Source organism: Empidonax traillii, unplaced genomic scaffold, assembly GCF_003031625.1.
Source record: "Empidonax traillii isolate 1590-97213 ecotype Southwest subspecies unplaced genomic scaffold, ASM303162v1 scaffold600:size394560, whole genome shotgun sequence".
Taxonomy (NCBI): domain Eukaryota; kingdom Metazoa; phylum Chordata; class Aves; order Passeriformes; family Tyrannidae; genus Empidonax; species Empidonax traillii.
Window position 1 is genome coordinate 272490 of NW_020955793.1, and position 24021 is coordinate 296510.

At 36.1% G+C, this 24021-nt stretch overlaps 1 protein-coding gene across 4 annotated transcripts in view; it reads right to left on the bottom strand.

The window, feature by feature from the left end:
* Positions 1 to 24021, bottom strand: part of SH3RF1 (SH3 domain containing ring finger 1) — an 86978-nt gene that overhangs the window by 32410 nt on the left and 30547 nt on the right. The gene's annotated exons all lie outside the window — the stretch shown is intronic.

The window sequence follows — 24021 nt, forward strand, 5'->3', positions numbered from 1 at the left end:
CAATTTTATACTGTCACCCTCCCTTATATACGTGGCAAGTATTATTTTTCAATTGCTCAGCCTGTGCCTCCAAATTTTTTTGCAAGAGTGAGCCATAAAATTCTACAATTCTAGAGTTAGGGGTGCTGCCTTCAGAATTCTCTTTTCTCTCCAACTTTAAATACCTTGATGGGTGCTCACCCCCTTAATGATGTGAACAGCAGTAACATGCATTACGAATACAGTCTTTCCAAAGCAATGGCAGCATTTGTAGTCACATAAAGCACACTGTTTCACATCTTTGATGCCAACCTTTACAGAAAAGGCAAATTTTAATGAAATTCAATGATGGCGATACTATCTGCCACATCTACCCCATGGTATGTCTCTCTTCTCAAGTCCTCTGACAGCTCAGATTGTAAACTGGAGTTCCATTTGCAATATGTCATGAGGTACATACCCAAAGCAAGGAAACTGTCAGAAGGAATTATCACTTTGAGTCTGTCCCAATGGGCAGAAGACAGAGAGTTGATAATTCATTTCACATTTAACACTTAAAATTTTATCTTTCAATATAATCTAATTAGTTTGGACATCTTTATTTTTTGTGCATGTATATTAATAATGTCTCAAATGGATACATAACATCTCAAAGATTACCTTACTTAATGATTTTTTTAATATAAAAACAGTCAAAGGAAACTCCTATGTATATACATAGGTACAGAGGAGTATGATTTACATATGAATAAAGGAAAATAACAGTTCATTCTATTGCATCCAGGATCAGTATGAAAGATATTATATTAGTAGGATCCATGCAATTGTTCACAATTGGTGATCTTCAGACTGAAGCAAATAATATTTTTCTTCATGATTACACTTAATTGCATCAGTGCACAATGTGCACACCACCGGCATGCTCTGTACAAACCTGGATAGGAAAAAAACACCAACTAAAGAATTTGTGGGCCTCAACTGTCTGAGAGGAAAACTAATGGTCACAATAGAAGAACTAAAAAGTATTATACACATGTATTTTTTAGTTTTATGTGCTCTCTGCAGAGTAAGCAGATACAATGAAAGAAGTGGTCAGTGTAGATGGAGTAAGAGCAAGGTGCAGAGAAAGAACTGTGAGGGAGAGGAAGCAAAAAGAAACACCTCTAAACAAGAGAGAACACACTATTTGCTTACCCCTTTCCATCACAGCAACAAAAACGAACAAACAAAAATTACAGCCCTTCAGATATTACGAGTCAAGAATTACTTGGTAGAAAGAGGGCCGCAAGCCATTATGGCTACTACAGGACACATGCATCTCTCTTGCACCAGAGGTAATAGATGACTTTTCCCAGGAATCACCTCACTGTCCAGGGAGAAATCTTTTTATGTCCCCATAGTGAGGAATAACGTTTAGATTAGCTCTGTGTATAAAGTACAGTTGGAAAAAAAAAATTTTAAAAACTAATCAACTCGAAACAAATCTGAAGTACCAGCTAAGTGGATTATGTCAAAGTGATCAAACTCATCAATTAGTCATCATTTAATTGTTGGAACTCAGTATAGCATTTATGACGTTTATCACAAAGCCTTCCATGAACAATTCTGCATTCAAATGTACAAACATCTGTTTATGCTTTATAGGAAGTTCCTTTCCCAGCGTATAGGTCGAGTTTCTGCAAAGCTTGTTTCCCACGTTAAATAGAAATGGTTCCAGTCCATAATTTCTAACAGAACAAAGTTCAACAAAACACACAGTTCCCAGCTGGATTGCCAGGGATTAAAGTGAAACACTTAAATGACTCAGAAGAGAAGTGAATGCCTTTTCCTTCCGTTCCAAGGGGAGAATGACGTGGGGAGGAGCGGGTGCAATGGAGAGCACCGTTCTCAAGGGAACAGTATCAAGAGCCCTCAAGCACCATGTCCACGTTCCTCCTCCTGTGAGTGACCTGGGAGCTGCAGCTCATGGCCAGTGCCTTCGGGCCCTTGTGCTCAGCAGCCTTGGGCAGCTCCTGCCCCCCTTCTGCCCCTCCGGCTGCTCACCAGGAGAGATGGCCATGAGGATACGTTGAGCCGGAGTTTACATTTCACTCCGTGTCTCTCACTTGGCTAAACATGAAAGGAAGGCTTTGGAAGAAAAACTTTGCAGCCTACCCTTAGGTTTACAGCTGCCACTTACCCTGCCAGCAACAACAACAACAAAAAAGAACCCAACTCAGACAAAAATCATTTTAGGAAATTAAAATATAAATCTCAGACTCCACACAAAATAGGTTTCTTAGAATTATTTCCTTAGTCCTTATGCAAAATCTTTATGCAAAAATGTGAACTTCTAATGATACTGCATTATACAAATCATTTAAATTCATTTTTAGCTAAGGCATGGATATACATACATTTCACATGCCAGATTCCTTTAAAGAAAATAATACATGACGACATCAAAATAAATGGCTTAACAAGAATATGAAAAATGCATTCATATATATGAGGCTCAAGTTCCTCAGATTTCTTCTCCTAACCCAGATATTTTGTCTTAGAAACCTACAGAACTCACAATTCTGCTCTTTGGATTTATACTTTGTTTTCAGTCACCTTATTTCAAACTTTATTTTTTTAATGGACAATATGCAACTGTATGTATTTTTCATAGGCTTAAGCCAAGAGAAACTCATGCCCACACAGAAACACAACATCTGATTTCCTTTAAAAAGGAGTTTCAGTGGCAGAAGCCCAAATGTAAATATGCTTACACTGGCATAAAATAGTGTTCATTCTGTAACTTATTGCACTTGGAGAACCAGCATAAACCGAAGTAGCAAAAATAGTAAAACCCCTCTAAAGGAAATGAATGGAACAGATACTGGGACATCTGTATCTCTGTTTCCTTCCAAGCCTCCCCAGACACGGTGCTGCTGGTTGTCACTTTTCCAAGCAAGCAAGGCATTCCCTGTTCTCTGGCTGCAAGACTGGGAAGTGGCCTGGGCTTCCCTGTGAGCAAGTTGAATTTACCCAGAATATCTATGCTGCTTTCATCTGTCTGAGGTTCTTAGACACTGAGTGTCTTCAAGAGGCCAGGAAATCCTCTTTTTATAGAAGTACTGTTTATGTTAGTAGTAAGACAGACAAGAACAGCTTTCTGAAACTGTCTACACGGACAACCAAAGCTCTATCAGCCTCCAAAAAAAGCCAGCCTCAGCAGCAGTTTCTAGGCCTACCTTTCTTCACAGAAAATCTAAAAACTGGAAGTTACTGTCATTTTAATCCATGTTGTGAGAGGATCTTTAATAACCATCGGTTATTTGCTGTTTTCTTACAAGGAAAAACAGAAAATTGATTTTTCTTCACTTACACTTTTATTTTCTTTCCATAAGGTTCCTAAATTAAACCAGTCACACTAATAACCGGGACAAGATGAGAAACAATCACAAAAATTCTCTAATTACACATCAATTGAAAATGCAGTAAGTCTAGTGTTACAGAGCTACTTTTTCAGTCAGCTTTTTCCCCCCACCCCACCTCCACCCCCACCAAAAGAACCAGTATTGTAAGACATACCTGACTGCCAATGAAAGTTGCCTCTTCATAAGGAATGGAGTTTGTTAATATGCTGCAGCCAAAACTTGTTTGCATGGCAGATTTGGGTCAAGTGAGTTCTTTACACGTACATTCTACACTAGGTACTGGTATACCAAAGATTTCCTCTTCAGACTCCTAGTCATTCAAACCTTTCAAAGGACAGTATTTCTTCTTTTAATCTTCTAATCTATTCTCTTTCATACTATTGCTTTCTTGACTCAAATCTTTCAAATGCATCCTTTCTATTATTTTTTTTTTAATGTGTATTTTTGCTTTCTTTCCTTCTTTGGCCTTTACTAAACTGTCCAGTCCTGCATGCAAGAACATCCCTTTTTGCATCTTTATTTTTTTAATGTCTCTTTCATCTCACTGGCTCAAATAACTATTTTCAAGTCTTAATTTAAAGCCACCTGATCTGTGCAGTTTAGTTTTCTTTGTTTCAGCCTCCTTTGTTCTCTCTGTACTTGCACTTAAATTTTCAAATTTCGAGACACAGAGCTTATGAGAATACTTCACTGAAGATCTTCTGAAACTGCTTATATTAAAAGATGAGTTTCCTTAAGCAGGATTTCCTTCTAAAGGAGAAAAATGTGCTCCCTCTGTTAAAATACAGGTATATTGTACCTCAACAAATTAAAAACTCAGCTTTGCAGAACAGACCAACCTAGGGGCAATAATATTTGAAATTAAGTCTCCCTGATTCTTATCAAGTCCCAGAACACAAAGTGTCTCCATAATCCAAGAACAGTGTTAAAAGTATTTACTTTTCTCATCTAAGAAATACAAAGGTCAGATTTGTGCAAAGAAAGGTTAACTTGTGCATTTTTAATGTGTATCTGACACTAGCTAGTGGAATCAATTTTACATACATCTGCCATCAGAAGTATCTAAGAAGACTGCTGAGGTCATCAGTGCAAATGAAATTATTTCAAGTTAAAGCATCTCTGGGGTTCCTGCTATCTGGATGATAAAAAAGTAAGATATTTTTATGTCAAGAGGCTGTATCAAGTTGCCAGTATACTGTAATAACCATAAAAACAAACCTTTGGCACCATCTGATATGAATTACTATCGCTCTACTGAATACAGTAAACCAGTATTTTTTTTATATATTAGTTCACTAGATTAAGGAAGTGAGCAATGTTGCTAATTATACTTATTTCTACTGGTTTCTAATGATACAGTTGTACTAAATCTCATTTTTCTCCGCACACATAAAGCAAATAACTTTTGACTTAAAAGAGTAAAAATTTTGTAGTTGTTTTGAAATTCCATATTCAAATATGGTTATTCACAAATTGGTACAGCTTCTGATTTTAATAAAAGAAGGAGAAGTTGAGCATTAAGAGGAAACTAGCTAGCCAGGTTAGCCTGATTAAAGAGATCATGTTCGAAACCCATCTGCGTGTAACTTATCCATGACCTACATAACAAGCATCATTTTGAAGAAAAACTACTTTAGGAAAAATACCAGGATGCAGGATAAAACCCATGATCAAGTCAACACATTTGTTATACTTCTGGAAAAGGTGAATAACTGCAATCAGTAAAAGTTTTAGGATCTTGACAAATGAAGAAATGGGATTATATTTTTACTACTACTTAATACAAACAAAGTTTAAAATTCTTTAGATCCACAAAACTTCTCTGCTGTTAGCTAAGTACTACAGAATATGTTAAATTTTCTCTAATGCTTGCACACGACAAGTAACACCAGTACTGGCTCTAGATCTAATAGTGTATGAAATGCCACAATAGTCTTTATTAATTTTCATTATTTCAACCATTTAACTCATGTTGACATGCCAAGTGCTCCTAGAGATCTTTGCCTGTCTCTTTGGAGGACTTTAACTTTGCTCTCGGGAATGTGCAGAAGAATTTCATAGCACAGTCTCAGAGAAACCTACATTTTATAGCAGAAGGGTAGCTCCTTTCATCATGTAAGCAATTTTTTTGTATTCTTTTGAGGTAAACTATCAGTGACCTACTTAAAGTAGTAATTTTAATCAAGTCCTTTTTAGCTTCCTCTGTCTCAACAGATTTTAACAGAAAACACTTTGGCATTTTTTCATGTCTGGTGTTAACAAACAAACATAAGGTTGTTTAATATAAGTATGAGCAACTCTCTCCCACAAAGTCGTTTTGAAATTAAAAGCTGGAATACAGGAGAATGAAAGGAATTTAAAAATGTTGCCTTAAGGTCTAAGCAATCAGACTAATAATATGGAAGGTTAGAAAGGGACATTTACAAAGCTTCCCGAAGGCACTTTGCCCAGTCCCTTTCTGTGTAACACCTGTCTTTGTAAAAACTTTTTTTCAAAAGAAAAAATTAGTGTCTTCAGAATGTTGCCTTCTTTTCTTTGCCTATCCAAAACACAAAGCTCTGAGCTATTTGCTTTCCCAAGGTTTGTTAAGTAAAGTCCAAACACTTTCCACTGAACTAAGCTCCCAAACTAACAAAACAAGTAAGTAAAAATACGAAAAAGGAGAAGAAAATAATTATATCCTGTATACAGCGTGTCTCCAAATATTTTAACTGAATGCACTTGACAGATACAAGATTGCTTATTTACACAAGCAAACAAAATGAAGAGTGAGGAAAGTGCTGTGTGTAGGAAAAACTGAGGAGATAACTTTAAAGAGTCAAGAGAATTCAGATCTGTACTCCCAGTGATTTGCATATCAAACAATCCCAAATCTTTAAAAACCTTTTGATTAATTGTTTACTACAAAACCATTCTGCTTTGAAAAATCCCAGATCCTTGTAGGAATCTAAACAAAACCTTGAAGTGTGCACTACACTGAGCTAGGATGTTTATATATAATAGCTTTTTCCAAAAGCAATGATGTCTTTAAAGATCTGCTCTTATAAGCTCTTCTACCAACATCAGTGGTCAAAGTGAGACTGTGAGTTCCACTATCCTCATAGTTTTCTCTTGGTATGTTAGGACTCACAAGCATTTGATGTCTCCATCAAACTGTTAATTTTTCTTGTCCCAGTGCCACCATACAGCAGTGTGGATCTCCTAATCTTTTTAGCACATCAAGTTAATATGCAGCATTAAGTTAATTTCACTTAAACTCTTCTAGCAGTGTATTTTCCAAAGCACTCTCCTTTCACGTAATATCACCTGTGGCATCTAAGACAAGAATACCACATATTCAAAGAAAAGGAAAAAGAAGGACACCCATCCCTCTTGGCAAGCGTACATCTAAAACTGTGAGACTGAGTAGTGGGACTTATGAGTCCTACTCAGAATCACCACAAATTTCTGAACATCCCTGAAGAAGTCTCAGTGTGGGGTGGGATGTCAGAATATATCTAGTGTTCCCCAATCATATCCAGTTTCTCATCACTAAAACCCCCATGAACATCTACACTTACAAAGGTAGGTAATAATTAGTGCTTTGGAAAGTTTGTGGTTTCAAACTCCTCTACCCAAATAAGTGCAGAAAATTACCTCATAGTTATTAACTTCATCTTTTTAAAGAACAATTTGGAAAATGGAAAATAGATGCAGTAAATTAGGTCCACTAACGCAGTTTTATTTTTCTAGTCAGTTTGAAAAAAGTGACTTATCTTTATAATGGTAAGACAAAGCCTTTTTTTGGTGGAGGAGAGAGGGGAATTGGGGGCAGGGAGAGGGGAGAAGGAGGAAAGTGAATTGGAAAGATGTAGCAAGAAAAGAAGCAAACAAATTAAAAAATATCACAAGGGGTAAAGTATATAAAGGTCAAGAGCCTGAAAAAGACACAGCAAAAGGCTTTGAAACAGTATGTCTCAAGTACTTTTCTAAGATACATATATCCCTGAAACTCAGAGTACAAAACTATTTGACTGTTTAAAATACCTAATTGCTAGAGGGTACTTCTGTGTCTATCAAGAAGCCTCATTTCGCTTAGTTATCGAGTAAATGCCTTTCACAACTATTCACTCCCTATCCAAAATCTGTTATGGGAAGTGCGACAACTTTCCTGTGCCAAGAGTTTCTTACATACCATTTGCTTTTTCTGCTTGTTTATTTTACAAACATAAAATCACAAAGCAGTAACTACAGAAGAGGGGAAAAAAAAGTCCTCTGAACACTAACAAAATACAGACCACATCAGTGTGTTAAATTGTGTGCCTAAATTCATTCTTACCTGAGTGTTATGTAGCTCTCCCTTTCACTCTTCATAATAGTTTCCACATAAACTGGACATTACGCATCTTTGGCACACTTTTGCTGCTGCCTAAATTCATACTTACCCTTCTGATAACAGTGATCTAGAATTAACTTTCCCTGTCAAAAGCCATACATGCAATTGTTTAAACAGCCAAATAATTAAACAAGCAAGATATGTGCCATCCTGAGCTCCAAGCCCAGAACAAAGAGAAATTTTCATATAAACTCAGAATATTCTTCTTTCCCATTGGCTTAATGGGAGACAGCAAGAGAAGCCACAGGCCTTCGAATACCCTTACAGAAATAAAGCATCAATAACTGCAACTGTTATCATTCCAAATCTGCCCTAATAACTGAACTGCCAGCTAACCTTACAACAACTTCTATCAGTCATTAGAAAGAAAAAAAATAATCACCAAAACATGCACAAAACAACATCTTGCTGTAATCTAACCAGTCAGTGGGGCAGACATACATGACAGCTGGTGAGATTTCTGCACCATATGTAGTAGTTAAAGATACAGGGATACAGTCAACAGTAATCTCAGAGAAAGGAACCATCTTGCAATGCTTACAAACATCTCCCTTATTTGGTTTAATACAGTCTCTCTTTTTTTTTTTTTTATTTTAAATACATTAACACAAAACCACACCACATTAGAATAAATGAAAAGGAATATACCGAAACCCATAGGGCATTGCTAACACCTAGAAAAGATTCCATGATTATGGCATTAATGACATACTACTAGGCTGTGCTATGCTGGAGTAGTGGTAACAAACTGAAACTATATATGTTGTCTGCCAGTCTTTTCATGGCCAATCAGAATACATTCTTTTTCATTTTTTGCAATAAACATAAGCCATCCATATCAGAAAAGTAGATCTATTTTACTGTCCACATGTAAAATTCTCTCACAAATCTGAACTTTCTAACACCACTTTACAAATCACTTTACAAAACACATTCTGTCTGCCCACTTTAAAAAAAAAAAAAAAGTTAATCTACTTAGTGCAAAAGATTGGAATATTTGGTTTCTCAATGAAGCACTGGAACACAGAAGGCCCTTGTCCCTCCCTCAGGGAGCTGATATTTTAACGCAAGTATCAAAAGTTCCAGAGGCTTTATCAACAGTGTAAAAATTTAAGAGTAATGCCCTGTATTGTTCAAAAGGTTTTTTACCTTTTGAAAATTAACATAAACAGCCTTCCCTCAATGTGATGTGCAAATAAGTATGTTTACTTGTTGCACCAAGAAAAGGTGAGGGAATTCCAGGCTAGAAGACAGATTGAAAGAAATGATATTAAAAGAATAAATGAGAAATGAGTTTGCCAAAAGCAAAATTTTACTGAGCTTTGAAGGTGAGGAGTTTGAACATGATACAGAAGGAGTAAAGTGAGCAAATGACTCTGAATGAGGGAGTGACTTGGTGAGATTACTCCTGGTGAGATCAGCATGAAGTAATGTTCCTTTAATCTCTCAACTACTTTGCTACCAAAAATTGGGCAACGGGAAAACATAGAGTTGCAAATTAGGAGGTTGCTGCATTTTTTGATGAAAAGCTATCAAGGTTGACAAGGATGACTTTTTATCTGAGCATGCCTTGCTTTCCACTATGATCAAGCGTTAATTTGTTCCCAACCAAAACTGTGCAAGCTCTAAAATTAAAATAGCCCTGTTAATGATAGTCAAAAAACAGACCAACCACAGACATCTCTCCTGTCTGAATTTGATTTTAAAAACCTGAGATAGCATCTGACATTCCACTACTTGCTGAGAGAGTGCTTTTATTTTTATTTACTGCCACTTCCACTATTTTGTAAATGCTCAGGTGTTTATTCAGCATTCTGAATGAACACATCACCACCACACATCCTTCTCCGGTATTCCCTGCAAACTCTTGTAGCCAGAATATGGAGGGACTTTTGCTAAGCTTGATTTGGGACTGATATCATGTCCTATTTCTCTTGAAATCCACTCACTCCCTTGAAATTCTTTTGGAATCAATTTGATTCCTTTAATATCCTGACTTCATCATCTTCTTGCCTATTGCAGAAAAGAGGCTAATTTTAGCTGTCACTGTAGCACAGGCAAATATACATCCACCACATGCACAGAGTAAACGACAAACTCTATTTGCTATTTATTTCTACTTATCCTTTAAAATTTTCATGCCTCAAAGCTTCCTGGAATATATATATTTCTTTTTTCCAAAACATTGTTATGGAACTCTACTTAAAGCAGTTGATTGGCCTTTTTGAAAGGCAACTAATCCTAGATGAAATTATTCATTTTTTTGCAAGATAAATGTTCCTGTATGCTCTTTACTTTAACAAAAGAGCTGAGTGAGCCAAATGAATGCTACATTAACATTTTTCTCTTGTGCAGTGACAAGCTAAAGTTTGCACCTCCTGCTTATTTCATCCAGTCTGTAGACAAATAGCCTAGAGCAAACAAGCCTTCTGCTCAGTTTAATACTACTAGAACAGGCTTGAACACATAATGCCTACAGAAAGCATTATGCTTCACATTTCATCCTGTTCAAATGAATCTGTTTTAGCATAAAAGTATTGGTATAGAAAACAAAACTGATTCGCCTGTCTTGAGCTATCAGGTCTAAATTGGTACATAACTTTGCATCACCACACTCCCATCTGCTGTCACTGTACCTTTACAAGACCTTTGCTTTGGTTTTCTTAATCCCATACCCACATGCTCAGGGTTTCTCAATCCTCCAGTGTCCCCCATTGCCACTTCCACCCTCTCTGTGCTTCCTTTCTGCAAGGGAGCTCAGTGAGGAGCTCCCCACTTGGCTGGCCTAGACTTTCTGCAAGCCTACCCTACAACAATGAATGGGCTCTTCAGGGGCCCAACCTTATAAATTTCCAGCAATATGTGACTACTTATTTGTAAATTAGTGTAGAAAACTATATCCCATATTTTTACTTTAATTAGCTCCTTATTCCACTAAGAGTTGCCACTGGTTGTACATGGCAGCTAGTAATGAAGAGCTCAGTCAATGAAGAGTCATTGAGTAATGGCAAACTCAGTTACTCCAGCTTCTCCCAAGTTGCCCAACTCTAGATTGTCCTTCACTGTACAGGAGTGCCCAATTTTTACAAAGACTATCAGCTCAAACAAAGCAAAACCTCCCGTTACTCTAACTCCACCATGGGAGGCAGGGAGAATTGCATAAGCAGTACACGAAGTAGAAATAGTAGACCTTTCCTGTCTACCCTGACAGGAAGGAATTTTCCATTTTGCTTTTAAATGCAGTTGTTTCTCCAAAAGGTTTATCGTGTTTTTAAGCATGACAGGTGAACGTGGGTTAGAAATGCTAGGCAATAAAAAGCTTACATTGAAAGGATAATAACCTCTTCACCCCTCAGTCTTCTAGTGCAGAAACAATACCAGAGTTGGGTCCAAGGCGGTCTAGTTAGTCTGTGTTTGCTTACACCAGTTCTGCTCCTCTAGTACACTTGCACTTTATTATTAGTTGGTTACAACAATTCAAACAGATTTCACTGTGACATAGAACTAGAAGCATTTAACCTCCTTAAATGAATGGTCTTTCAGCAAATGTGTTTGTGTTCACTGTAGAAAGAAGAGGAAATTTGAAACTAACAAGTTGATCATCACTACGCTGTTGTAATCTCTGTTTATAGATGATTTCGTCAGGAAATTTTTCCCCATCTTTTTTTTTTTTTTTGTATTTGGTAGATGCTGCCTGTAAATGGTAAGCTTTGAGTCTTAAATGCATAAAGCTGTCTCTTGATAGTAGTCCTCAAAACTACTATATTTCAAAATACACATCCTTTCTATTTCAAGCAACAATTTAATAGCAATTCTATGTTATCTGATGTATTTTACTAGAAGCCCTTCACCTCTCCAAATGTTATGAGAACTTCGTAGTCATTTTGTAAAACAACATGTGAAGTATCTCTTGGACTTGCAACACAATTCACCAGTCTTTGTATCTACAAAAACCAAGTTTATACAAGAGTTGGGTCTTTTTACTCTCAAGTATTTGAAAAAGTTAAGGGAGGTAATTTTTTTCCATTTTTCTATGACACAAACATAAAAGAAACAATCCATTATTTTATCCAATTCAAGAAAAGTTACTGTTTTTCTTCCTCAACAACGAGGGATTATTTATATTTTATACTATCAACTGTCTCAGATCTGCCCCTAGTTTTCATTTATGTTCATGCCATAAATGAAAATGTATACTTCTATATAATGACTTTAATCAAATAGCTATATGTATGAAAAAATTTAGTAATAGTATATTCTTGTACACATTTTTTTTTTCGTTTTGGAGCAGTCAAAGTATATGAAATGCACTACTTTTTGATGAAACTAAAACAGAAGGTGTGCTCCAACAGTGGTTTACTGTTCCAAACATTCCACGGAATCAGAGTAGAATTCACTCCAATTATTACTTCTGAAAAAATACTGGCTGTGGCCACTGAGTCCTCAGCATTCAAAATTTTTCTTCTATGGATTTATTCCCACTGCAGAATACTTGCTAATATAGACCTAGCTAAAGTTTTCCCAGCCTAAAGAAGCTTTTAGTCCTTGGGTTGTAAAATGGTATACATGCCATGATCTCAATGTTTTCTTTGAAATAATTTAAGCAGTTCTCATTCCAGCCAGGTTAATCTCATTGGAAGTTTATTCCATGAAAGTTAATTCCATAATATTCTCCCACTGTGCAGGGGCTTCCTGCCTTTGAGACTCCATAGTAAGCAAATTAATAACCATCTACTTACATTAACAGGGAATGCACAGAATAATTATGTTCCATAAATAAATTCTCAAGAACAACTTACAAGAAGTACAACTTTCTCATTTAGATAAAAAGTATTTTAATTACATGGTTCAATCATAATGCATTATTATGGGAAAGCACTGCTCTGGAGCCAAGAGTTAAGAATCAGATAGGATAATGAAAGGCTGATGGCTCTTTAATTCTCTCTCAACTATTCATGCTACTAAACTGGTTGAGGTATATTTGGAAAGCAGAATTCAATAATCCTGCTTCAGAGTTCTCTGACTCAGACTCCACTAAGGCCTGATGGAAGACAACTCCTCGAGCAGGACTCTCAAACAAACTGAACCTCCACCCCTCTTTGTCACCTTGGTAGGACAGCCTGCACTCTACAGCCCACTGCTAATGAAGTTGTTTCATGTCAGCTCTTGTGTGAGACTATAGCTTATTTATAAAGAATCAAACTGATCAACTACTCTTAAAAGAAACACAAACATAGAGTAAAAGCCCTACGAATCGCAGCTACACTAACTCAGCCCTCAGCTTTGTAACCATTCCACTCTGTGCAGTTGCGTGAACGGTGCTGGCACAGAAATATGGACCTGAATAAACACATATATTCATATAGCTACAAAACTGGCCTGTGGTAAAACAATGCTGATATTAGGCCAATGTTCCTGCCATTGTCACAAGCATTCGATGGTCCTGAAAGGTAAATACTCTTCATCCCATCAACTTCAGCTCAAAGCGACACAAATTATCATGCAAGCAACAACCCCCATCATTGTTTCTCCTAACTACCCTTCCTGTCAAGTTTTCTTGGCATTCCAATTTTTCTCTTTCTCCAACTTTCACTCAACTCTGTTCTCTCTTTTTAGAATGGATGAGGTTTAGGATTTGATGTGATCCCAGACACAATTTTGGAAAATACAGTGTAGAAATGCTGATGTATATCACAACATTGGGTACAAAATTTGCTGCCTTCAGCTTTGCTGCTGACTTTTAACTCTGTCCCTGCACTGTCTGAATGCCTGTATTTAAGGTTGTTTCTAATGACCCCATTAAGCCTGTGATGCAGAACACTTTTACCAGAAAGGCAAAAAGTCTTAAACTGAAAACACTGACAGACCAACAGTTTATCTCTCCCGTTATTTGGTTTCCAGTGGCCTACCATGCAACAAAGGTTTAGATGCTTCTTCATGCACTTGTGCACTCACAGTAACTTCAGTCTTACTTACCATCACTCTTCCGATTATGAAGAGCTGTCATTTGCATTAATATTGGTATTCCTTCATTCTGCCACTTGTTAAATGAAACTATATTTGCTATTTTTTTTTTTAAGTTTTGGGAAAGTAGCCCTTTTGAATCACCAAACACATACATCAGGTGTTGCTTTTATTGAACATAGTTCACTATTTTTCTAAGCTAGCAATAGTTTGTCCTGGACTTCATTACGACAGCCCAAAATTACTGAATTCCTGAACTAGGAAACTACACTTCAATCATAATTTTTGAGTTTCAATACTTTATATAAATTAAAATATCTGTATTTTAGAAACTAACATTATATTCATACAAGCTGCATAAGATCTCAGAATAAGACTAATGTATGGAAAAATTTCAGTTTGAGACACTTATTCCTTGACAACACATTAAAAGCTTAAGGAGTAATTAATTTTTTCCTTTTTTAAGCTTTTAAAAAATTTTATTTAAAGACGTGACAACTAATTACCTATAATCTTTCTCTTTGCTGTCTTCTTCTTCCAATACTATTTAAGCTCCTCTCACATTAATTAACTTTTCCCAAGTACAAAGTCACACTGTTCCTATTTCATCATCTCTGTTAGTTACGAATCTTGGACGACAGGATAAATAAAATATATACATATATATGGAGAGAGAGTCTGCAAAGGGCTATTCCTAAATGCATTAACAATACAACAAGATGTTGTTTACATCTGCAGGTGTACCTTCAGTTAAAAACATATATTTCCAGTATTTTCTATACTGGAAGCAAACTCTGAGAAGGTATTTAGGAACCTGGGATTTTCCAAATCAGAATGGTTACATTAATGTGGCAAACCACATGCTCACATGTGCCTTTCAAAATTCTGTCTCCTCTACAAGCAACTCAAATCTTCCCTATTAATAGACTGGTCTGAAATTTTCTCTGGATTCCTAAACAGTCCTTACATAATTTAGGAAGAGAAGGCCAAAGGAATAGCTTTCTGTGATAATGATTGTAACAGGAATTGTTAAGACTTTTTGCCTTTTTCAATTCTGTGGATCACAGAATCATAGAATCGGCTGGGTTGGAAAAGACAGCTTAAAATGCAAGAGCAAGGCTACTACAGTTCTTTTTCCAAAATATCAATTAAAATATAAAGAAACAGAAGAAATTTCCTTAATAGTATGTTGATTATCTATCATAAATTCTTGGCAATGTTAAAAAAATTAAGAATACATAAGGCCTATAGAGAAAAAATACCTAAAATAATGTCCCAAGCTTGTCTTGTATTTACACCAAGAAAAGTCTCTTGTAACACGTATCAGGGCACTTTCCTTGTAATATGGTTAGACATCAGTGTGATCATCCTGCAGTTCAAACAAAATTCTACCCTTCAGAAAAATTTGGTATGACACCATGTTGCTTCTAAGTATTCTCTGTGTGAGTGCACACACGTCTGCAAACCTCATTTATCATCAGACAAAATACATTGCAAATTTATTACATTGCCTAAAGGAAATCAAACCTATTATCTCATTATCCAAGTGTTCAAATTTAATTTCCTTTCAGTTTTTAAGTCTACATGAGCAGCTTATATTTAGTTTAAACTTCCAGATAAACAGTAAATAATTAGCTCTACATAAAAATGGCAAGAGAGTATCTCCAGTGCTCGTTGCATCACACCATTTTTGTACTTCCCAAGATCTCAGCCGGGAGTGTTTAATACATCTTCCTATTTGTTTCTGCAGAGCTATACTGCTTAATAGCTTATATCAAACATAAGGTTTGACAGTTGGATTTTTCACTTAAACCATTTAAATGTTAAGTCAGATATTGCCCCTCCTCTCCCTTGCTTAAATAAATAAAAAAATTTCTAAGAATGTACTTAAATTGTTTGTTGCAGGTAAACAAAGCACTGTCTTAAATTGCCTTTGCAAATACACCACTACCTAATTACAAGTAAAAGCTTCTCCAGATGGGTAAAACACAGTGCAGCTGGGTTTGCTAAAATCTCTTTGCAGCAGATGAAAGCATCCATGTGAAATGTTATTTATACACAAGAAACAATTAAAAAATATCCTTTAGCAATTCAATCTGTATCTCAACACTATCCCAAAAATTAACTATACACAAATGTTTTCTGTTAAATTCAACTTGACTCTTTGAACATTGCACAGAGGAGCTCAACATAAAAACGTATCAGAAAGAACTGCATTTTAGGAATCAGCGTTGTCATCACTATGAATGAGCATGTATTTAAAAGCATGTAATTGATTTTCTTTTAAAATATTAAAGACAACAATAAAAAAAGCCACACATACTTTGGAAACTTGTTCTCAACAGCAATTGTTATTGTTAACATCTGCTCTAAACATGAGCTAGAATATAAACCTTAATAATGTGCATGAAAATTCCAAGATCCGATATGACTTTACAAAAAGAAAAAAATCCGATTTGTATGAAATGTTCCATGTCTGCTACGCAGCCAAAGGCAATTTTTAGCTTGGTTACATTTGAAAAGGAATCCCTGCGGTCTTGGCCAGCTCCACTCCTCTCTCTATCAAGCTGCATTAAAACAAGCAGGCACATAAAAAGGCAGAGTGCCACGTTAGTGCCATCCTCCGCTTGGTTCCTTGTGCTGCTGGCTGCTCACTGAGGACATGTAGAATCTGACACCAGCTACAAGTTTCCCTTTTCCAAATGGCTGGTAGGGGACACAAGAGTGATAAGAGCCCCTAGCAAACCCCAAATACTTAGGGGCCAGTTAACACAGAGGACATGAAGAGGCATTGTGGGCCACTGCATATTGGTACAGGCCTAACTCATAATCTAATGAAAATAAGCAACCTTCTTAAACAGAGAAGACTTGAAGTTGAAATGCCTTTCAACTAAGGTTGATGGTCTTCTTCTCTTCCCCTGCCAGAGGAAGAGAACCAGTTCTTTCCTTTAATTGGGTTCAGTGGTTTGACTGTTGCAGCTTATCATTAGCTAATATTCAACATATTGAGCAAAGACTGATCAGCCAGTAAAAGAAAAGTGCTAGAAAGCAAACATTCAGGCAGGGTACCAAGCTAACAATTACAGCATAACCACAGCTTCAGCAACACACAAACTGAGGCAATGGGATTAACCTGGTCTTTCTAGGGGAAGGAGAGACCTGTGCTTCCGGATCATCCCAGCATGCACCAAGAGTTTCATTTACTGATGAATATAAATTATCTTATATTTGCTTTGTTAAATAAAATTATCTGCCTTGATAGGGATTTGCAAATCCAGACTCCTTAATAAAAAAACTCCTAGCTGAGAGGATAGTAACAATCAGACCCAACTGCATAAGACAACCACCAAAAGCCAGACTGCAGCAACCCTGCAGCTACCTGAACAGCGACTGCTTCGCTTCCCTTCAAAGGAGATAAAAAACATGTCCCCTATCCTATCCTCAATAAGCAAGTCTCAATTTGTGAAACATGTCACAGCATGACCACTGAGCATATGGACTTCTGACAGGCTGCTCAGAGTGCCAGGAAGCCTCAACACTATTGCAGGTGAGAAAAACTAGAGAGCAACTCATAATTTAGGACCAGGACTATCCACATACTGCCACGTAAAAGCTCACCTTAACAGCTTCTGGTGCAAACTAAATCATAATGACTTTAGCTTGGTTTGTATTCTCCAGCTGCAGCTGAAGACTTTAAATATGTCAGTCATTCACCTGAAATAATTTACTGCCTCTTCTGAACTGTTACTTTCAATTACATCAGTATGGCTTCAGTGAAGCAGGCTTGCATCCTAAAAATACCAGACAGGCTGTAATGGCTTCTAAAATATCATGTCTTATCACACCAATGAAATTCAAGAATGAGCACAGAAAAACTATACCTAAAATCTTACCTACATGACATACTTAAAACTCTTCTAAAAGAATGGACTGTTTACTCCACTCAAAATGCCCCTTTAGAGAAAAATCTCACACCACTAAGAGGAATGCAAAGGATTCCAGTCTAGTTTCTCTTCAAAAAGGTGATTATCTATTGGTTCATCCACAATACAGATTTTACATTTTCCAAAAACGAACCTGTTGATTTGGAACACAAAATGTACTAAACTACTTGCTTTACACAACCATAGACAGATTATTCTCCCATTACATCACCCCTACAAGTATCACCATAATGATACTTCTTTATGTTTCATATGGCATTAAAAAGTTTCAATTAAAAGGCCTCCTAGAAGTCAGCTTTTTTCCTCCTTAGATGAGATTCTGCCACCCAAGTCAGCCCAGTAAGTAACAGCTCAAAGTTGAATTATTGAGTCGTGTTTTACAGTATACACAAATTAAATTATGCTAATATGTAGATTGTTAATATAGTTTCTCAACTTTAATCCTCTGAGATTATATCAATAAAATACAGAGTCAAAAGAAAAATTAGTCAAAACAATTTTGAATGTATTTGGACTGTATAAAATGAAATAGAACATAGTTTCTGCCTGTCTGCAGCTAGTTTATCATGGAAGGTGGGGGGGGTGGTTTTACATTTAAGCATACATAGAAGTTATAATACAAAAAACTGGCTTATAAATCTGAATGTAGCAACAGAGAAATTAAGCTTTACCTTTTAACATCAGAAATTGAAGAAATCTGCACTTTTTTCAAGAGTTTTAAAACTCTGCAAGTTATTTCAAGCAACAGGATTCTTCTCGTATGACTGTTTGGTGTTTAGTAGATGAAAAATATTATTTATCTGTAACTCTATTTAAGTACCTGCACTATCACTGTGACTGCCAGGACTTGCCAACTCTCCTCCCCTCATGTCTTTGCTACAAGTGGTCATCCCTGGCATAGTTAAACACTTCAAAGGTTAAGAATTTTCTGCTTCGTCAGTCTTCTGTTTTATCTTCTGCTCTCCCTAAAATTAACTGCTCTTTTCCAAAGTCTTTGAGGAAGAGTAACTTTTCTTTATACCCCACTCCGATAAAGGGTTCAGAAAATGCAGTATAATAAAAACCAAAACAAAACAACAAAATAAAGCCCTATTAAACTTTGAAAACTGTTAGTTTAACCCTCCACCTTTTAAGGATTAACTTCCCAATTTTTAAATTTCAGTTTAGCATTTGCCAAACAAATAAAGTGATGTTTTGGGTTTGGGAGGTTTTTGTTTGTTTGTTTGTTTTAATTTTTGTGTTTTGGTGTGGGTTTTTTTGTTTTGTTTTGTGTTTTTGTTTTTTTTTTTTTTTACTATATCCATCAATTAGTTTATTCCAGCAAAGAGAACATTTCTGCATCATTAACATCCCAGATATTAGCTGAACTCTGTCGCCTTGCATTTATTACTACATATGAGTATTACTTATTTAAGTCCCTTGAAATCTCACTAGTTTCCAGGTACATGGGTAGATGAAGCTAAGGGGAGTGGAGAAAGGCTTTGCACAAGTGGTCTATCCGAGACTAGGGGAAGAGGCCTCTGAAGAGGCTTCCACAGCAAAAGCACTCCATACCCAGTCCAACATCTCCCATACAACTGAGCAACAATCTGTCTCCTCAGGGAGTTCTGCTATTCCTCTGATAAAGTAACAGATAACAGTCTGCTCGACTAGTTCCTTCTAGAAGGATCAAAAGCTCAATTTTGCTGTATTTTGTTTAAAGATGAAGGAGAAGTGATGCCACAGAGCCACAGAAACCTGCACTATGAACAGAGAAAGTTTTGTGCCAAACAGCATATTAATTTATTTCATTACAATATTTACTAAATAAGGAACTTGATCCAGAAATGAAAGAAATGAAGATGGCAAAAGTAGCAGGAAAAATGAGGAAAGGCATGCCCTGCACACAGTTAATATATAATTTTTATATTTAAGAGAAAGGCTATTAATAAGACATATTTCAATACAAATAAGGATTTGAATCTAAAGACAACTTTTCTTTCTTTTTCAACTGGCTTCAGGAAGTGTTCGTATTTTGCTTTTGTTTCAGATTAAAATAAAAATCATGCAAAGGTTAAATAATTTTCATAAAATTGGACTGGTAAGATAAAAGACTTCTGACAGCCAAGTAACTGGCTCAACAAGTGTCATCCCACAGATGATGTCAGTATCTTTCCTACCCTCCACACGCTTTTTACCAAGGGGATAAAAAAATACATCAGAAATCTATAAGATATCATGCTTAACTTCATCCATTTGGCAACAGGGGAAAAGTTATAATCAAAAGAAAGCCCTCTCTCCAGAGACAGAGAAAAAGCAGACAGTGAAGAAACTGTACTTTACCTAATGGTGTCATACTGAGATCTGAAGAACAGCATTTTAGTCAAACAACAAAGCCACCCCTCCAACAATACAGAAAAACTATTCTCACTACTTCATTACTGGAACCAACATACATTTAGACACAAGGTAGTTCTTCTACTGTCTCTTCCTTTCATACACAACTTAGATTAAAAGCCAGTAATACTGTACACTCAAGTCCTCCAGGTTAATAAATGCTGAGAATGCCTGCAGAACTTCATATTATCCCCCTGTAAAACACCATAATACAGTCTCTAATTATATGATCACTGTTTTAACTTTCTAGAGAGGAGACTGCATTATATTGTTTGCTTATCATTAATCGGTGATCGTAAGTTTTGATGTCTTAGTCATTTGATCAACCCAGAATACTCAATTTTCAGTTTCCCTTACTAAAGTTTTAATTAAATTAAACAAAATGAAGTTATTCATAAATATTCAAAATTGCTTCAATGAGATGAGGGAGTGGTGTAATTTCAGATAGAGACAAAAAGTTAACAACCCAAAGTCCTCATCCCCTCTAGCAGAGTTGTTTTGTTCCTTTCTCTCTGGCTCTCCTTCCCAAAATACAGAATACTCAGTTTTGTACTTCAGAGATTCATACAATACGTACTGGTGATGGCAAACATCAACATGCTGAAGCACACAAACAAACATGCATTTTTCCATATAGGAAACAACTGCAGACTTATGAATGGATAATATGCTATGAGTTAAAACTAAAATCAATAAGAAATCTGAGGAAAAGAAAGACATCATGCAACCACTAGATAGAACACCTGAAGTACTCATCTAGCCACCAAGAGACCAAATGATGAACAAGAGGAACACTTCTCCTTTCCAGACACTCACAAGTAAAAAAAAAGGTAAGGAGAGCAATTTTAATTTGTAATGCTTGAGACAGCATATTGATGGGGACCACAAAAAATAGTATTGCCATATCCAGCTTTGCATTGTGGCTGTCAAATATGAGATATTAAACTCAATCTTTGACAATGGAGAGAGACAAAAGTATTGGCCTTTGCAGGAAAAAACAAACATAGTTCCTTCCTTGTATTTCTGGTTTGCAGCACTTTTCTGGCCCTGCCTACCTGAGGGGATCAGCTAAAGTACCACCTAAATACCTTGGAGAATGAGAAAAGAAGGGTTACAAGAAATGCTATGAATAAAAGTCAAACAAAAGTTTTCAGAACAAACAATCATGTATATCGCATGGGTGAATATCAAATGTATCTTGCTATAAGACCTACAACATCTATTCTCTCCTTAAACTTGTATTTTATTTAGCTATAGATAATCTCATTGATAGATTGATATTGATAGATACAGATAATCTCACCTCTGGCCCAAAAGAAACCAGCTGCAATATGCAATTTCTACTAAATGAAAATTTTGGGGGGGGTTATTCTCTAGCTGGTGTTTATTCTTCCTAGACAATCTCACTTTTTCCTTCCTCAGGATGGATAGAGCTCCACTTCCTCACGTGGCCATCTGAAACTTGATTCAAACACCAGGACCAGGCTTACATGCCATCATTGTCTGTACTTTCAGCAGTACAAACAGAGGTGCAGCCTAAACTTTAAAGTCTAAGTGCAAAAAGTTATAAACTTTAACTGTGGCAAATTGTTAAAAGTAATAATAGCTAAAGAAAGTGAAAGCACGCATTTCTCCCCTTATCCTCCACATCCTACTTGAAAGCAATATAATTGAAAAAATTATGCTCTGCAAATTCATTTTCCAGTGTTGAATAATCAACAAACACCAGAAAACTACTGCACTTAACATTAGGAAAAAAAGCCCCAACTATTAAATGCACCATTTAAATTCATTGTGTTAAATACTTTTCCATTCTGACAGAGTATTTTGAAGCCTGACTCATAGTTAGGATTACAGTGTGTGAGGCAGGCAACTGGAAATGGAAAAGCTAATGCCCATCAGCCTAGCTATTTTCTATATACTGTTTTTATATTAGCATTTCAAAGGATCTACGAATTAGAAATCAGCTGTCTTCAGATGTGCAATGCGACTCCAGTTACTCTGAAAAACCTGACAAATTATGTCAGGAAATCCAAGAAAAACTAATCAGTATTTCAAAATTATTTAATTCACTAGTTGATGGCTATGTTATTATAGCTTCCAAAATGCCTTTTAAAATCACAAGTGATGATTTAAAAATGCTCACACAAACACATTTACGGCAACGCACACAGGCTCATCTTAGGAACTTCTTGTTATTACATTGGTAGCGAGCATCAGTACTGCAGCACATTTCGTGCATTATATCACAGCCTCCCTCCTCCCCAAATTACTCTTTTCTGTTTCTCAAAACAAATAAGCAATGTAAGGTTACAGTTTAGTTAGCCAGTGTTACCAGAAAACAGACAGAACAGAATATTCATTTCTGGTTGAACGATTGCTGGTACTCGTTCCTATTTTACAACAAGCTAGTTCATTAGCAGCTTGACAGTAAAAGCAGAATAGCAGCCTTCTGCAATAAAGACCTACTATGTTATTTGAAGATGAGGCATGTTTTGGACACAGAAAAAGAAAGGTAATATTAAACATATTAGCTAGAAAATGCACTTTTTTTCCTTATGATAAACAAATGTACATAGTCAAAATATAATTAATTTCCTTGGGAATAGCCTTCTATTTTGCAGAGGCTTTGAGTCTTAGAATAAAGCACTTTGGAGAATGCTGAAGGTTAGAGTTTGTTTTGTTTTGTCCGAATATTTGTTACAGGGAATACAGGCTCTTTAGAAGAAATATGCTTTTTTGTTGGCCTTCATTTTTCCCAGCAGACAATAGCTGCTACTGTCCAGCGTTTAAATGACCTTTGCCCTGCCCTCCTACTTTGTTTCCCTTAGGAATGTTATTCATCCTTTTGAAACACATTGAAACTCATTATTGCCTTATTTTTTCCTGCCACTTTTGTTCTGGTCTTTAAAAGAGAACATATACACTGTTTCAGTCTAAGGAAAAAAAATAGAAAAGGAAATTCTTAGGACCTAGGAGAATGTCCAGAGACAATTATTCATGTTGTACTTCAATGTAATCTGAGTTTTTACCCATAAACTTACCAAAAGTAGTTATAGACTTAGTGAACTAACTATAGACACAAGGAAATATTAATTAAAACAAAAAAATCTAAGGATATTTCTATTTTCCCTCATTATCTATTCTCTCTCCTTGCTCTCATATCTTCATCAACATTTTATCATGAATTCATAAGGGAAAAGGGGTTACTCCCCTGCCCGTCTCAAAACAATCTATATGTGATCTTCGTATAGTCACACCTTTCCTTAGAAACCCTGAATTTATTTAGGAGAAACACAGTCCTTATCTACACTAGTATTTTTCACAACATATTCTCACTGTTGCTATTCCTACTTCTGATAAACTGTCACTGAGGAACAAACGCAGACCTCACACTTCCATAACAGCAGTATTAGCAGAGACTGAACCTTTTTTAATAACCAATCCTCACATATAGAGAGGTACAGACTGTTTCTTTGAAAATTTCTTTGAAAAAGTACCGGAAGAGAATAATTTCAACTTAAGAGCCTAAAATAGAAATGGCCTTCAATTTCCTCAACTACAATACAAGAATGGCATTTTCAAAGCCAGCAATATGGACAAATAACACTTTCCTTGGCCATAGTTCTTTGCCTAAGAGTAGTAGAGACACTGGTAATAAAATACAAAAAAAATTCCAAAGATTACAAGAAAGTGGCAGCTGCAAAAATGCAAAATTTTGAACTTCCCTAGAGCTCCTACATACTGAAATATACTTCGGTAATCAAACATAACTCTCAGAAATACATAGAGCAGGAATACAAAGCTTAAAATAAGTGGTTTGAATAATCCTTTAAAAAAAAAAAAACTACATGGAAACAGTTCTAAAAACTTACTGTTACGAAACTGATACAAAACATTATTAATAACACATTGACAATTTCGTCTGTCCATTGCAAGAGGAATGATTTAAAACCATTGCCAAAACAAAAAAAGGTTT